Below are 18,735 nucleotides of genomic sequence, written 5' to 3' on the forward strand. Positions count from 1 at the left end.
AAGATAATATTAGTACTATTTTTCAACACTGCCCTATTTCTGAATAAACTACTTTTTTTATTAAATAATATCCCTACATACAGTCAAAAATAAGTCTAGAACATTATGAAAAACTCAATTTGCAAATGCCCACAAAGAAAAATATAGAGCAAACTTTTAATGGCTTGAGAGGAAATGTACCTTCATCGTCCTGACAAACGGTAAATTAAAATTTTTCCCAAGGCAAATGCAATTGTCTCCATTTTGGCTAAGAGATTAAAGTGCCATTATATTCTGTATAACTTTAGCATAGCTTTGTGTATTTTCTATTGCAAAGAATTAACAACGGTTGAGTTGTTTACTTGAAGGTCTTTTCCTTCATATGTGTTAAGTCACACAGACCCAGACACATTAATTTAAGAATGGGCTGCAATTATTCCTGCTGCTCAATGAGGAGTTATAAATGTAACCCAAGCTGTCACTGTACATTCACTGTCACTATTTGGGATCGCCTATATTATTCAGGTTTGGTATTTGACTTGAAATCAAGTGCTAACATGATGCTTTGTCAATTCTAATGATATTCATTAAAATGTAGAGCTTTTGTGAAAAAATTAATTTCCATTTATATAGACTATTGGAAAAAAAAGACACAAACACTTCCTGAATTTCTCAGAAAATGAAAGTTATTTCTCTAAGCCTCACTTAGTAAACGTTCCAACTACAGTTTCTGTAGAAGGATTCATAAACTTCAGTGCACTGATCTCCAGAAACAGGACAAGGAATAATAAGATGATGACAAATAAGATATATCCCACAGCTCTATTTACAGAACAACAACGCCTGCCTCCAAAGTGAAGCTGGGTCTTGCTAAAAATGGTAAAGAAACATGCATCCTTCCACATTAATCAGGATCTTGACTCCACTCCCCCGCAGCCATACTCAAAGCAACAGGGAAGAAATGAGAGATGTCCTCATATTCACGAAACAAAAAACAGGCGAAGTAGCTAAGAACAAGCTACACGAATATGCCAATAAACCTGTTCCCAAAGAATTCCAACCCCTGCATCTCTGGGATGAAGAACATGCTTGAAGAAAGGAATACAGAATTACTGCTGAAGCTATCTTACAATGATTTTGAAAATTCTGTTCACTTAAGTATTATTTTGTAAGAATAGATGCTCATTTTCAAAGAGTGAAACAATACAGGAATATTTAGTGAAACAAAATGTGTTCTTAATTAAAAGACAGTATCATCTTCCCCGCACCTTCCCCTGTCCCCTTTAGGGACAAGGTAACTATTAGGTTCATGTATATCCTTTCAATTCGTTCTCTTTTTACTTATAGAGGTCATCATTTCTTCTCCATAGAAACAACCTTTGACTTCCTTGGTAATGTGTCAGGAAGAAAATGCAACTCAAGAAACCAGGCAAATATTTCATTCTAAAAAAGAAAAACTAATGTCATTTCAGAACAACATCTTTATTCATAAAGACAAAGAATGTTCTGACTTACATATGAAGAATACTTTCAGATGCTTAAACTTGGAACAGGAAAACAAGGGGGTGGGCAAATATCCCCCTCCTACACTACTGTCTTCAGACAATGATGACTACCAGATGGCAAGCTGCTGCCAAATAGGGCTGAGTCCCCAGCACATTTCTCTAACACTGTGCAGGGAGCAGAAAATCTAGCAGCTCCCAGAGCACTGACTTCAACTGGGTCTTAAAGTTAAAGTCCCACCACCTAAAACATCAATGAATTGCATGTTTTATGCCAGCAACCAGTACTGAATCACAAAGAAATGCTGTGTCAACTTAAATTAACCCTTTCTAATGCAGGAAAAGTGGGTAAAAGGAGTCAAAAAGCCAGAAATCAGAGAATCTCTATCTGCACCTCTATCTGATTTCTGATTATGATGTCAATAACAGAGCTACCTTTCTCTAGTTCTATTACATTCAATACAGGCAATGAGGAGCTGAGAAGAAGGGCAAGGATTTTATTCAGAGGAGAAATAAACCAGAGCCTTTGTGATGCCATTGTGAAATACAGTCCTGTTGAAAAAAATGCAGGAGGGGCAGCTCTTTAGTTTTAGCACAAACACAAAAGAAAACTCTTTTGTAAACCTGTGCTTATCTCTGAGAGCTTGGCTTTTCTCTAAGACCATGACTCTCAGTTTGCATAGCTCTGAAAAAACAGACATTCCCATTGGTGAGAAGAAAGCAGCCTAAAGTACTAAAAGCTAGAGAGTATTCCCTCGGAAGTTAGTAACATAATGGACTACACTCATTTGAGCTCAAATGAACAGGGAAACACAGAACCAGCCAACATACTGACTTTTTAAGGACTAAGCTAGGAATAGACAAAAAGGCCCAGAACACTGGCTATACCTTCCTGAAGATCATAAACACAAGATTATAAAAAGACAAAGGAAAGGAAACTCTATAAATAGAGAGAGGAGACCTAGCAAACTCGGAGCCAAGACTGAAGTCACACATCTGTGGATGTCGCCCAGCTCCCACGCTGCATTTGCGTGAATTGGAAGAAGGGTCTGGGGCACTGGAACACAGTCCCATCACCTGTGGCCAGGGATCTTATATCTTCTTACCCAACTGTCCATTGCTGCCCTTCACATGCAAACGTTCATGTCATTTTCAGCATGAGAAAACCCAATAAGGAGAAAAGAAATTGGAAGAGATTTTTAAATAGTCTAAAAAATAACTTAAAACCTAAACATCAAGTTATGACTTGCTGCAAATCCATGCATTCCTTTTCCTCCTGGTAAACCAAAATACCCTTGTATCAAACCACTCAAAATAACTCTAGCATCTGCATAATTTAAATGCTTTAGAAGAAACTCCTAACTGCATGGAGAATAAAGAAATGCCAACCCTCCCAAACCTACTCCCAATTGACAAGAATAAGGGGAATTAAATATCAAAACTATGCAGATTATTCAAGTATATCAAACAAAAAGGCAAAAGATCAAAAAAAAGCCATGAAAGTTTTGGAAAAACTGCCAGTCTTCTGTGTACAAGAATCAATCATAATGACAAATTCTGATGGATTTTTTTTTTCTTTGCATTTTTTGGGTACATTAAAGGGTAATTGAATAGTGCTTAAGTGAAGTTTTGCAGTTTGGGTTCAGTAAGCAAAACCTAATTCTAAATGATGCTGAGATACTATAGAATGCAAACCCACAAATAATTTTTAAATGTAAAAGAGAACCAAGCAAATACACTCTGCTAGATGAATTCCTCTCTTTCCAGTGGAATATTTCTCACTCAAATAAAGAGATGTGTCACTGCTTTGGTTTGGTTTTAGCAGTTTTAAGAGACCATAAGTGCATTCAAATGTGAATTATTTATAAATAAGGAGTATTTTCATACTATTTTGTTGCATATATTCCAATGGCATGGAAGGATCTTGTTACAAGGCTCAAAAAAATACTCCACAGAACCAGAAAGCAGGAAGATAAGATCCAGACTATTTGCTCCTCATGCCACATACAAAAAGAAAAGACTTGCCTGTGTTAGGAGGACATCAAAGGATATGCACTGACAATTTAAAAAGAGGAAACCCAGGGAGAAAATCTTCCTGGAAGAAAAATGCAGATTTACCAGCAGAGAAAGAAAAACAAATTGAAACAACTTTAAAGTTACACTTCAGAGCTATTAAAATACAATGAAATTATAAAACTCAACTTTGGTGCTGCGCTAGATAAACAGGTACAGACTGCCTCGTAATGAAACAACTTCAATTTTTCTAAATGATCTAGTCATCTTTAATAAGAGCTGTTCAAAAGCAGTAATTCCAAAGAAATAACCCAGGGAAAAAAAAGAAATTAATTTATATCAAGAAATATTTCATTATAATGTAATGAAACTGAAAACAGCTTAATGCTTCAAAATAGGGGAAGAATCATATAAACCATGACATGGCAGCAAAGTGTATAATGATGATATTTAAGCTAATAACATACACAGTTTAAAAAAAAACCTGTAGACAACGGTAAGATAGAGAAATATATTTAAGTATATTTACTCGACCAACAAGAAAATACAATTAAATGTAGCTATATAGTAAATGTAAAAAGCAGAATCAATAGTAATTCCAAATGGACTAATCAATCTAAATGTTTAGTAAAAATGGTACTCAAAGTCACAGCCATAGGGCCTCCCCTGGTGGCGCAGCGGTTGAGCCCTGGGCTGTGAGGCTGCCCGCGGCCTCTGCAGCGCCGGTTCGTTCCCCTGGCCGCCGGCAAGGGTACCACAAAAAAAAGAAAAAAAAAAATCACAGCCATATATTTAGTAGTTAATATGCAGACGCCTTTACCTATCAACAAATATTGTTTATCTAGGTCTCAAGTACTAAGCTACAGTACTTGCTTGGGCTACAGTAGAGAGAACAAAGACCGAGGTACTGACCCCATTAAATTCCCAAGGGAAATGTCTCTGCTGCCAACCTTTTGTCCTTAAAAAATTCTAACTATGGAAAATAGTTTCAAAGAAGTGGATATTGCCTTAGGGGAACAGAGAATCTTAATCTTGTGAGAAGATCAGGGAGAGTTTTCTTGAAGACACTAGCAAAATCTTGAAGAATAGTACAGTACTTTATCCAGGTGAAGGGAAGACAATAGGAGCATAGGGAAAAGCATGCCCCAAGGAAGGTCCTCGAAAGATAAGAAATCTGTGGCTGAAACACAGAGCACAGGGGATAACCAGAGAGGAGTATTAAGTCCTAGAAGGGTCTTAAGACCCAGCAAAAATCAGCCCTTTCTCCTAAAAGCCAAAGGAAGTCACTGGGGGGGTTAAAGCAAAGCAGTGACCTGACAGGATAAGCTCAGGTTTGTCTGGCTGCATTGCAGAGTGGCAGGGACCTTGTGGGGAAAACAGGTGGAGGACAACTGCAGAGACAAGCAAGAGTGTGGGTTGTTGGGCCTCCCCTGGTGGCGCAGCAGTTGAGCGCCAGGCTGAGAAGCTGCCCGCAGCCTCTGCAGCGTTGGTTCGATCCCCGTTCGATCCCCGGCCCCCGGGCGAGGGTCCCACATGGCACGCAGACCTCTCCTGCCGCGCCCACTGCTCCCCTCAGCAGTGCATTTCGTCAGTCTGCCTATTCTGTTCCTGGCTCTGGCTCTGGTGAATTCTCTCACCCTCCCACGCTTCTGACTGTACCCAGTGCTTGTATAAATAAAAAAAAATTAAAAAAAAAAAAGAGCGTGGGTTGTTAAAAAGACAAAACGAAATGGCAGGCGCTTTGTCTCCAAGTGTTTCAAGAATGCCTTATGCTAAACTTCTAAGTACAGTTAGGAAAACAAAGTAACTACCACAAGAAAAAGAAAAGCAGCACAATTTTAAAAATAGAAATAGATTTGAATAGGTAATTTCTGTGGTAGAAAAATCTAATTGTTCAAGATACAAAACAAAACAGTGTTAAACCTCTCTAGCAACAAGAGAAAGGCAAAATTAAAAGAGTGAGCTACCATTTTAAATCCATTGGATGGGCAAAGACTAGAATATCAGGCAATGCGAAACACTGGTAAGCTCATATGATTTCTATATACAAACAATGAATAGTGCAGTCATTTTAGCAAGTTATAGAGTGGATTTTGGTTAAATTCATTAACAACCAAACAGTGAATTTCTGAAACTCAAGAAATCCTGGGATGGATGGTTGGATGGATGGATGGATGGATGGATGGATGGATGGATGGATGGATGGATGGAGAGATGGCCTGTTGGCTGACACACAAACACCTTATATTGGCTGACACACAGCACTATGAATCCAAGTACTGGAAGACAATGAAAGCATTGGACAACAACTACTGTATCCTTCCCTGTGGAAATGGGTAGGGAGGTGGGATAAATTGATGCTTAGGGACTACAAGCAATCAAAAACACTGAAGGACATATACATAAAATGTGGACAGATTTTCAAAGATGGTACTGAATAAAAAAGCACAATAATAGGATGAGTTCTGCAGCACAAAATAACAAGATGAATTTAAAATGATATAGGTGAGGATCTTTTGGGGGAGGGGGAAACAGAATCAGAAAGAAGAAAAAAATAATGAAGAATAAAACATGAAGGGACTCTTCACAAAGCAAGGATGATATTATACCTTGAAATGCATGATACCCCTCTGAGTTTTATGTTCAAATTTTTTAAATAAAATTTCTAAATGATTTTGACATGAACCTTAATGTTTATCAGTCATTAAAATCTTAAAATAGGGCAACAATGTTACTATTTTTTCATATACCAACATCATTACAGTAGATGAGCAATTACATTTTTCAAACAAATTTCATCATTTTTACTGGTTTTTATTAAGTGATTTTGCTACCTTTCAGATTTTAACTGCACAGTTCAAAAGATTTAAAAACTTGAGTTGACAGAGATTCGTATTAGTTAGCTGGAAAGGGCAAGCTTAGCCTGAGAGAAGAACAGCTCCTTTATCATCCAAATTTAACTTGCATCATTTACTTGACCTCTTATAACACAAAATCTGGAATTCTTAGTAACTCATCTTTGAATTTCCTACTGAAGAGCTGCCATTGAATATATGTGTTCCAAAGTGCTCACAAAATTGGCCAAGGAATGAAGCCAACAATAGCCTTGTTATTAAAAGTGCCTGGCTATCAAAGGTGGGAAGACCTATTTCATTTCTACACTTTGCAAACACAAAAATCTTTTGAGTCATTCTGAGAAAAGATGGCAATATTTGGGGAAAGGACAAGCCAATGAAAAGAAAACCAGAAAGTTGTGCAGAATGGCTGGGCAGTGTCTCATACCCCTTCACCACCTCAGATCCCATGTAACACCTAACAAATTCAGGGACTTGAGACCCTAGGTGTCAGCAGAAGTCCCTGAAATGATTTAAATCTGCTATTTCTAATTAATGCTCTTTCTTTTAAAGTCCGTATTATTCATTTTCATGTAGATTGGTGGTAACTTTGGCTACACCAACAGATTCTCATTATGTCTTCTTAAGCACATAAAATCGAACTAATTAATGTTTGCTATCTTTCTATCTGCCCTCAATTCCTACAAAGAAGAAACACAGAAGCAGAAGGTTTCAGGGATTTTTACTGTGCCCACTTACTAAATTATGCAAGATCGAACTGTAGATCTAAAGTCCTCAAAATTCTAACAATGTCCTCCACAGTTTATGTATAGAACTGGACAAAATGCAGCCAGTGACCTCCCAACATATATATATATATATATATATATATATATATATATATATATATATATGCTTTAAACATTGATTCAATCCTATACCTTGGTGTCTGATTCAAACTTAAAAAGAAAATCAGTTCTTCAGCTTTACCATAATTGAAAAAGAATTTCCACTGACAGTGTGGTTTTAGATAAAATGAGAGAAATTCAGGATTTTCCTGGGTAAACTGTGATCATCTGTGTCCCCTTAATCACAGGAGCTATTACCTGCACTTTGCCTGTGGTTGTAGCAACCTTGCTTATCAGAACTCTAAACTCTTAAAGAATTTTTCTGCACCTCTCTTCAGCGTGGGGACTCAACAGGATATTCTTGTTCAAAGATGAGGACATCTTTGTTGAGTAATGCTGAAAAGAATCAAGAGAGCACATCTGGGCTCATTTAGGAAGACAGTTGGATCGATTAGTGATGTCTTCCATGAGCCTGGAGAGAGATGAAGTGCCTGCAGACCCAGAATTAAGTCTCCAATGGCTGGATTTAAAATTAGACTTTGATTTGAGACACCCTTAAGTTTTCTTAGTAACAGTCCAAACCAGGCATATTCTATAGTAAATATTTATTATGAAACATGATTAATGTAAAAAAGCAGAGGCGGAATGGGAAGGAGGAAGGACTGCTAGCAGACTGTGACAGAAAATGTTATCCTCAAAACAACTTACCAAGAAAATGTTTGATGATTTCAAATTGTGTGTTTTAACTTCTCCAAATTGAAAGTGCTATATCTTCACGTAAAGGTTCAATTAATTGTTTTATATTAAAAAAGAAAAATAGAACCCTTTCCCCAAGAAATATTTGGGACGCTTAACATTTTAGACCTCAGAGCAACAGTAGTCAGAACTTTAAAAACCAAACTCATGTATGTTACTTTTCTACAAAATAAATACAATCCCAGGCCTCCCTTGTGGTGCAGGGGTTAAAGACAGCACTATCAAGCTATTGCCAGCCACTGCAGCATGAGTTCCATCCCCAGGCTGGTCAGGGAGCAACCCACATGGTGCAGCAGACCTCTCCTGCCTTGCCTGCTGCTCCCCTCAGCAGTGTATTTCAGTAGATCTGCCTGTTCTGCTCCCCACTCTGTCTCTGGTGAATCCCCTCACCCCCCACACCTCTGGCCTGCACCCCAGTTCTTGTATGCATAAATAAATATCTTTAAAAATAAATACAATTCCATAATTTTTTAATCCCAGGTCTTAATATATTTTCTTCAAATATGGCTTCATGTTTGGAAACAAAAGAATCCCTCCAACTCTAAGAATCCCTCCAACCCATGCAATTTTGGAGCTGAATGAAAATATTAAAAATATAATAACTGAATGTCCTCATGGTTCCTTCAAGCACAGAAAAGATAAAATTAATATTACATGATTCTTTCAAAAGAGTTTATTTCCTTCAATACACAAAGGACTTTCTTCCTAAAAACGCAATGAATGTGAAGCGAGTGTTAAAATATAAAATATGCTGTATTTCTTCCAAAGTAGCACTTGGTGCTTGTCTTTTCATTTTTGACTTAGTCGAAAGATTGTGAGTATTACCTCTGCTTAGCCCACCATAGCAAGAATGAAAATCAACAAAGGTTGGCAAATAGAGGAACCTTCTTGGCTAAATTTCAGAAGCTCTCCTTGGAGGTGCAGATCTTCAAATTTAAGGAACAACTCAAAGAACATTCTGAGAAATGAATTTAAGGCCATTTGAGTCTGGTGGGGAGGTTGTATCAAGTATTTAACAAGGAAATGGATGAATTAGAAAACTATGCCAAGCAATTGTTTAAAAAATGCCTCCATATTGAAAAGATGAAGTTCATTTCCAGAAACAAGTCTGGCAGGAGGAAAGTTCTGAGGATTAGATGAACAGTGTTAAAAGAAAGAAAGACTGATCCTGAAAGTACTTCCCACTCACTAAATATAGCCTGAGGCAGCAGATTCTAATGTTACTGTAGGAATGTGAGTGACAAGAACCATTTAAGGGAGCAGAAATGAATCTTGGAGACCCCAAGCTCTGGTGGAATACCTTACCTGTGAGTATAATATAAACTACATGGGTCAGTGTAGCCAGATGACCAGAATAGCCTTCTAATTACTGCATATGGTTTTCAGGGAGGGGTTTGTTCCTTTAAAAAAAATGCAACTTCTTTGAGGTCCCATGTGCTGAAAATAAAAGAAGCCACTCCTTCATCAGAGTGCAAGAAAACAGATAGTAGGAACCAAATGCACAGTTTTCTTCTCGTTTACTACTTTGCTCGAGCATCAAAAAGAAAGTCTTCCTGGTTAAAATGAAAGATCAGTTTATATGTTGGGAATATTTAACAATTTATTTTCCTGGGATAAAAACCCAGTTTAAAATTACTAGGTTGATTTTTGTCAACTGGGGAAGAAAAAAATATGTGAAATCTTAAATGACAACATTACTCATATATATGTCTTCCATGCCTTTTACAGACTGAATTTATTCCTTTTTAAACCACCTAGGGGCTAACTTTTTTTAAAGACTACATTCAACTCTGAGTAACAATTTAAATGCAGTGAAAAACCCCAACATTTTACTTGGTATCATGTAAGAGAGAGGAAGCTGACCACAAAATAGTTAGATAGGAACCGGAGGCCTGTGGGCATCTAATAGGAAGGTTCTCAAATCTATAAAAGCAGCTACAGTCTATAGTCACGCTTCAAACAGTAAAATACTGTATCACAGGAACACTTGATGAATCCAGGAGACTGGATCAGCACTACCCACATTTCTAGGGGTCTGTAGGGAGATGGTCTGTCAAAAATGACATAAAAAACACAGTAGCAGAAACCACTGGCCCTGCTTCAGAGGAAGAAAACAGGGTGTTTGCACTCTCTGGCACAATTCTTTTCCTTTTCATGAAACTTTCACAGTCTCTTGGGTCCTGAGAAAAAAACCCAGTTCCTTCTGGATGGAAATACACAGTCACAGCAGGGCCCGGTTTCAAGTGGGGGTACTGACAAGCTCCACAGCTGCACTTGGTGTGGAAATGCAGAAGAACAAGGTGGGGGTACACCAAAGGCATAGAGCTGCACAGGCTGGGGGAAAATATCCAAGGCTCATCAGATTCCCTCAGCCCCAGAAACCGAACACCCAGATGTGAAAGAGACTATTTACAGAAGCATCTCTTCCTGCCAATACCTGAATGACATCCATCTTTCTGGCTGACAAGTTAAAGTCCGTTCAGATATATGAGGAGATAGAACAGATACACATAAAAAAGGAGAGGAGTGGGGAGAGCTCTCAGATCTTCATAACAGGTTTCCTGTTAGTAAAATATAAAAATAATTGAACTGGAGCAGGACAGCCATATGACCCAACCAGCAGGCTCGGACATAAAATACAGAATATGCATATGCTTAGTTCACTTTGACTCCCTGATATGCATTAGTGAAAATATGATTCTTTGGTCTGTAACTATTGTTCACTAAGTTTCCTTAAAAAGCCTATCTCCACTCTAGCAGTGCATTCAGAGAGGACCAAGGGAAGGCAAATGCAAAGGAGAATCACAGGGCAGGCCCAAGGAGATAAATTATATGCAGATGGAAGCCCTAGGAAAGTCATCCGGAAAGCAGTTTCTGGGATTGTCAGGGGAACCACATGTTCATGGGTCAGGGCAGGAAATAGCAGATGGTGGGAACAGAGAGGTAGGGAGGGGCGTGGCATGGTTTGTTGGAGAGAGCTGAGATAAGCCATTGACCTAGGAAGAACAGAGTACACAGAAAATAAATGATGGAAGGTTATGAAATTAAGCAGTTTGGCGGATTTTATGTATGTATATGCTACCGACATACATATTCAAGTTCAATGACATGGCCAAAAGAAGCATTTCTTTCTGGTGGGAAACAGCTGAGTTCAGGGGCAGCTGCTGGTTACTGAAGTGGTGGTTCCTTTATTATACTTACAGCATGAAGTGCAAGCTCCACCAGAAATAGGGGAGGTAGGTCTACTTTGCTCATAGATACCAAAAACAATGCTGGGCAAGTATTATATGCTCAGAAAGATTTACCAATTGATTAGGAAAAAAAAAACACTGGGAGAGAGGGTAAGAGAGGAAAGTTAATGATTACTGAGCACTCACAATGTCTTGATACAAGGCTCTCACTTTACAAGTACTAGCTATTTTTTTTAAAAGATAGATTTATTTATGCATACAAGAGCTGGGGTGCAGGCCAGAGATGTGGGAGGCCAGGGGGTGGGAGGATTCACCAGAGACCGAGTGGGGAGCTGAACAGGCAGATCCACTGAAATACACTGCTGAGGGGAGAAGCAGGTGAGATAGGAGAGGTCTGCAGCACCATGTGGGTCACCTCCCTGGATGGTGATTGAACTGGTACTGTAGTGGCTGCAGACAGCTTCATAGTGCTGCTTCTTAACCCCTTGTGCCCCCAGGGAAACGCCACAAGTACTAGCTACTGTGGTCCATGCAAGCTTATGATGTAATACTTTACCAGGAACATCCTTATCTCTCTGAAAACAAATCTTATAACTGATGGTCTCTTAGAAGTCCCTTAGCAGTATGTCATAGTTTAATTGGTAGCACGATTTCTTTCTTAGTGGTAGATAAAAGTGGTGAGGTTTACAGTGGTGTAATGAAAGTATTACTAATCATCAATTTGATGACATCCAAATTTTTGCAGTATCAAGATGCAGGTGATGGAAACGAAGATTCCATGAGTTTAAGTTTGTTTCCTCAGGCCCAGATGTCACCATCTCTCAAACTGATAGCGATTGCAATACTTCTCATCCAAGCTGCTATTTATTCAAAATAAAAATCTTCCTTGAGCAAGAAAGGGCTTAAAAATAGGCAATCATAAATGAGGTAATATGATTTTAAATTGTCATTACTGTTAAATAAACTGCTTTTGCTTTTTTAGTGGTAGAAATATCTAGTAATGACATAATGACAAGAAAATAAAAAAAGGTAGATCCTGAATTTTTCTAAAGCAGCATGGTTCAGACTTCAGGAGCAGGTGTTCACTCTAAGAGAACAGTTGGCAAATTGGCTTATCTCAGAGGCAGTGTGAAAGGTGCTATGATTCCTGGACTGAAGATTCTAGGACGCTATTAACACTTATTTTTATTTCTCCATGAGTGGTGCAAAAGGAGACCACTTCTCTAATAGTTGAGAGGTCCCCAGTTGCAATTGGGGAGCATATACATGGTGCATGTAACTTACACATCTCCCTTCTGATTTTCAAGTTTTCAAGGGAGCTAGATCGTTAAATTCAAAACTTTTCTTATCGTATTTCCAATTCAATGTATATGATCCAGAGTAAGCAACTGATAAGACTTTCCTGTCCTCAGCAATCAATAGACTTCACTGATTAAAAACAGAAACAATGTAATATGTTTTCATATGATGAAACCAAAAAATGGAGGCAGCTTTTTGCAATTTAACCTTTGCATTTATTCACCGATTAAAACCATTGTTTGAAAAAAATCACATGGCATCACCACTCTGAGTTAATCCACTTCATAAACTGCACATGTACACCAGCACAGCAGCAAAATATAATTTACAGTGGCAAAATATAACTTAAGAGAAAAACCTAAAAAATATATAAACAAAATATATAAATGTATTGATTTCTGGATTCAGCAATATTTAAGTACAGACTACTCCAGCCTCTGAGGTCTACATTCTTTCACCTTGTTTGCGTTCAATTCTACAAGGTACATATCTTTATCAGCAGGTAAGAATGTTCAGCACTTAGTCTGTGCCTGACTCCAAAACAAGAAGTTTCTATCAATATAATCCTTCACAGCTCCTTTATGGGGTTGTTATTATTATTAGCATCCCCAGATCAGAGATAAGGTAACAGATGTTGGTGGGGTGAGATCCTTTGGAAACAAAGGACCAGGACTTGTACTTGGCAAGTCCTAATCTAGAACAACTATTCTACACTGCTACCTACATTTAAAAAAAAAAAAAAAAAAAAAAAAAACGCAAGTATGGTGATAAGTGCCTAAAATAATATACTTTGAATTCCCATTATTTCTCCCCTGTAATCTACCTGTTATAGGGTCCCACCTTCCCTGCCACCATATTTTGAGTTTCTAATCTGAAAATTCCAACCTAACTCATGTACCTCTGCATAAATGGATTCCAATCATCATAGCCTTGAGGAAAAGGTGGTGTGGGAACTGCAGTGCGGTAGACTTGAAGGGGAGCAGCTCCAAGCACTCCTGCAGGGAGGGATGAGTGACAGGAGAACACACCTTGCATCAGGGGATGGGACTAACAGTGTCTCTGCCAGCACTGCAGGTGTGCATCAATTTACAGACTTCTAACAGATCCACAGATGCATCTGTGACAAGAGGAGCAAGCCTTTAATTGAGAGTTTGGGGAGGGAGGAAGAACAGCACAGCAGCAATGGTAGAAGTCATTTATTTTTCTAATTAAATTCTCAAATAGGTGGGGGTAGCCTATTAAAAAAATACAAAACAAACCAAATGGGAAAATGTGGATTTTAGAGGTTAGCGTCAGCATTATTTTTTAACGATGATACAGATAAAAGAAGACATTACAACCTTGTGTTGCTTCCTGATTGCCTCCAACTTTGGGCTCTGGCCATCACGATACCATGTCATCTGATACTTGTAATTGAGCTGATGCACTCAACAAGACTATTTGTGTTTAAAACTGTGTTAGAAAATTACATTTCTTTTAAAAGGCATTTATAGAGCAATTTCAATTTGCAAAGTGTTTTCTGGTTATTTTTTTAAAGTAATTCTTAACAACAACCATGTAAAGTAGGTCAGAGTTTTTATTCCTTATGCCTCCTCTTTCAAAAGACTGAATCAAGGAAGGTACAAAAAGGTTAAGTGATTTTCCTAGAGTTGCACACAAAATTAATAGTACAACTTGATGCTACAACAACTGCTAAACTTCAAACAGTAACTTTATCCAGTGGTTCTCATTCCCCTTTCTTGAGATCTTTTGTCTCAAACAATGTACACAGATTCTTGGACCCTCCTCCAAATTTACTGATTTAGAATCCAGGACACAGGTTCTGAAAATCTATACATGGAATGGGTGTCTCCCTTATGCATCTGCAGGGCAGCCCAGTTTGGGACCTACTACTAGTGGGTCTCCTGGGAGGCTCATCCCACTGTCCTGCAGGACTAGGCAGGACTAGACAGATGATACTTCTGCAACCAGGCTGAGACCTCACCAAAGCAGAAACCAGCAGCTGTCTCTCAAGAAGCAGTCTTTGACAAATCATTAGGCACCACTTTCAATTCATACAGTTTTACCACTTTCACTCTCAAGCACAACTGTTTTAGGCATTTTGGCCTTTTTTTTAAAAAAAAAAATCTCCCTTAGGTTCCTTTTACCTAAAAGTAGTAGCAGTTCCATTTCCACATTCACTCTACATCTACTATATGTTTCATTCTTCTTTCTTGCTAGATAGAATTGCTGATCTACTCCATGTACAGTGAACACACCGTGACCAGAACTTACTTACTACAGTGAGACTGTAACGTTCCTAGGCACTGAAAACAGGGGCTGACATTTTCTTTCATTTAATCCACCCTGAGAGAATTATCCCTAAAAAACTAAGGGGTTGAACACACAGCCTACAAACACACTATTCCTAAACCTCAGAACTTGGGTTCAAGCTAGATCAATCTACCTCCAGAATCAACACAACCATTTACTCTGTTGCTTTGTTTTTATTTTTTGCCTTTAATTCTTCTGGTTCTCTAGTCCCCTATACTGAATCTCTTCACCAGCAAGTGAACCATTAAGAGAAGACACCCCCTTTTAATTTAGAGTCCTGTCACATAAGCTTTGGTCAATGACACAACAGAATCCATTGAACAATTATACAGTGAGGAAGAGCACTGCCTGGAAGAAACAATGCAGTGTGGCACACGATGCCTAGTCCCAAAGCCAAATCAGAAAAGTTAGGTTTAACATGAACTCAGATGATTCAGAGTCATCCACCAAGAGTACCTGAGCCAACAGGTACAGACTGGGGCATCTGAAGCATGACTTGTAGATATAAAAAAGAGAAACAATTATAAAGTCAGAACAAGAAGACACAGAAATAGAGGGGGAAATGATGCAATCAAGTGCCCCTTTCTGGAATATTTAATAAAATGTAGGCCGTGCAATCCACATCAATAAGCTAAAAAGAAAAAATATCTGGTCATTACAATTGCCATACAAAAAGTATTCACGGGCCTCCCAGGTGGCGCAGCGGTTGAGCGCGGGGTTGCGAAGCTGCCCGTGGCCTCTGCATCGCCGGTTCGATCCCCAGCTGCTCCCCGGCCACCGGAGGAGGGTCCCACATGGCGCGCAGACCTCTCCTGCCGCCCGCTGCTCCCCTCAGCAGTGTACTTCGGTCCTTCTGCCTGCTCTGCTCCCCGCTCTGGCTCTGGTGAATTCTCTCACCCTCCCGCACTTCTGACTGTACCCAGTGCATGTATAACCAACCAACCAACCAAACAAACAAACAAATAAATAAAGCATGCCTCTATAAAAAAAAAAAAAGTATTCACAAAATCCAATAGTCATTTGTGATCTAAAACAAACAAACAAACAAACAAACAAACAAACAAAACTCTCAGGAACTTAAGAGATGGAGAGGAATAATCTCAAAGTGATCCAGAGTATCACTTGACAAAACAAAAAGGCTAGCGGTAACATCATACCTAATGAGGAAGGACTAAATGTGTTCCCCTAAGACTGGGAACAAGATAAGGATGTCCGTTCAACATAAAATTGGAAATTCTAGTTACCAGAATAGGACATGAAAAATAAGTAAAAAGCAAGCAAAAAAAAAAAAAAAAGAAATAGCACTACTTCAATTTACAGGTGATTAATGGCTATATAAAAATTTCCAAGGAATCTATAAAAGAGAACCTCTTAGAACTAGTAAGTCAATCAAGGTCAAAGAATAAAAGATCAACATGCAAAAATAAATCACATATTTATACACCAACAATGAATAAACAGAAATGGAAATGATACCACTTACATATACACTAAACAAAACACATACCAGTTCTCCAGGCCAAAACTTCCCGTGATGTTGAATGGAATCAACTACGATCTAAATAAATGGAGACACTCCTCTGGACTGTATGAGTCAACACAGTAAAAATGCCAATTCTCCCCTAAACTGATTTTTAGTGTTAATACATTTCTTTAAAAATCCCAGCAATGTTTTTGTAGATATAAGCATATTATAAAACATTTACAGAAAACCACAAGTCCTATGAGAACGAAAGCATCTTGATGAGGTATGAAGAGGGAACAATCACTCTGCCTGATATTAACACTCACTATACAACCATTTTGAATCAAGACAATGTGACCTTGGTGGAAGACAGACACATAAATCAATAGAACTGAAAAGAGAACCCAGAAAGAGACCTGCACAAACATGTTCAACTCTTTTTAATTAAGATTGAAGATGAATGGAGAAAGGATAATCTTTTCAACAGATGGTAGTAGAGTAACTAAGCATCCATGGGGGTCGGGGGGAGAGCATCAACCTGAATTTCATACCTTACGTAAAAATTAACTGAAAACACATCATGACTTAAAGTGTAGTGTGTTTTGAAAAGCAAAGGACTCCTTTTTAAAGTTAAGGAACACTTAACCAATATAGTGCCTTCTCAACTTAGATTTTGTTAGAACATACTGATAACTGAACACTAGCAGAACTCAGTACAGAAGCAACTCCCGCTTACCTGTAGCACCAGGAGGAGAATGCCACATAAAAGCTAAATCATACCACTAAATCCCAAACTTCATTTTAATCAATTGTTTCAGACTCTACTCCCAATAAAGCTTTGCCCTAAACTACTACCAAGAAACCCAATAAACAGATTCTTAGGAGCACAAAGCTTGACTTCCTAGAATAAAATGCCCTGCTGGTGATATTTTCAAAGTCAAAAGGTAGTAGTCCCTCTGTCTTAGGATCTGAGGATAATTGCTCCTTGGTTTATAAGGTCAAAATTCTGCACAAATTGATGTATGGCATGTGATTTTACAAGCTGGGAAACCTGGAGCAAATCATTAGCTGGACTATAAACTTAATCATAGGCAAAATGGGCCAGCAGTTCTAAGTAAGAATAAAAAGACAGGGAGAAATGCATTTACACTGCCACAAAGCAGCACACTCTGTTGCAAAGTAGGAAGCATAGCTGGTTTGTAGGAAAGGACACGAGTTTCATCACTTCTAAAAGTAGTTCCAAGAACTATCACCCATCAATCACTCTGCAGATTCCTGTTTCTGCCCAGATCTACTAATTCAGAGCAATGCTCAAATAGAAATAGGTTATGAACAAGCTATCGAGTTACTTTTGCACATTGAAGTTTCAAACCCTTGTTAAAATAATTACTTGCCGACAATTTACTGCCATCTTCTTCATATAGAATAGCCTCAAGACATTTTCATTGTCATGACTTTGGAGTTGAATGGTGCTACTAGTTATCCCACGAGACTAGGGATGCCGTGAAACAGCCTACAATACACAGAACTGCTCCAAAAGAATTGCTGGGCCCAGAATGTATGAGGCTGACAATCCCTGATACTTGTGCTGGGTTTAACAAGAGGAAGACTTAGATACTACTACAAAACATGGGAAGACCTGCCACGCGTGCCGTATTGGAGGAAAAAAGGACTGAATGCAGGGGAAAAGAAAGCCTACATGATGAGATATTTTTTTGAGATGAAAGATGTATTTCAATTAAAAGATATGGTGAAGATTGCTCCCAGAGAGAAAGGCATCAGTGCTGTGTCAGTATAGAAATCCGCAGAACTGGTTGATGACTGGATGGCTGACTGAGAGAATCGGAACACTCAGTTATCTTTGGGCTTTCCCTGGTAAAACTCTTCATGCATGGCAATGTAAACTGGAGATTCTGGAATCTCAGTTGGCTGAGGAAAAACAAAAGTCTGCAAACTTGCAGAAAGCATGGACAAAGTAAAATTGGCCAACATGATATGGAAGAGTCACCATGCTAGCAAAAGAGCTTTCTTCACTGGCAGGCTAAAGGCAACAGCTAAAGATAAAAGCAGAAAAACAGAAAGACTGACCCACAAGTTGTGGAAGAAATCCCTCAAGCAAGTGAAGTAGCCCAAGAAACTGTTGATGGACGGATAACATATTCACAATAAATCCTGGGCTAAAAGAAAATTTGAATTTGAATAAAGTAAAATGGATAAAACATTTTGGAATATCGGAAGACTTTGACTACATAGACTGAAAGAAATATCTAGTGTTGGTAATGGATCTAATCTGCTTGTGAATGTGTCATTTTTAAAAAGAATATCAAATTAAATGTACTGAATAGGGCTTCCCTGATGGTGCAAGAGGTTAAACACAGCACTGTGAAGCTAGTGGCAGCCTCTGCAGCAAGAGTTCGATCCCTAGCAGGCCAAGGAGCTAACCCAGATGGTGCAGCAGACCTTTCCTGTCTCACCGCTGCTCCACTCAACAGTGGATTTCAGTGGATCCACCTGTTCTTCTCCCCACTTTGTGAA

The 18,735-nt window shown here is 38.6% G+C and overlaps 1 protein-coding gene and 1 pseudogene across 3 annotated transcripts in view; one reads left to right on the top strand and one right to left on the bottom strand.

The window, feature by feature from the left end:
- The window catches only part of PTPRG (protein tyrosine phosphatase receptor type G), a gene marked incomplete at both ends in the record, with an annotated part of 658,283 nt that overhangs the window by 343,198 nt on the left and 296,350 nt on the right, over positions 1–18,735 (bottom strand). The gene's annotated exons all lie outside the window — the stretch shown is intronic.
- Positions 17,699–18,458, top strand: LOC311179359 (meiotic nuclear division protein 1 homolog; annotated as a pseudogene). The gene is made up of 2 exons: positions 17,699–17,703; positions 17,803–18,458. The product of its transcript is annotated as a meiotic nuclear division protein 1 homolog (transcript).

This window comes from Talpa europaea, assembly GCF_964194135.1.
Source record: "Talpa europaea genome assembly, chromosome: 11".
Taxonomy (NCBI): domain Eukaryota; kingdom Metazoa; phylum Chordata; class Mammalia; order Eulipotyphla; family Talpidae; genus Talpa; species Talpa europaea.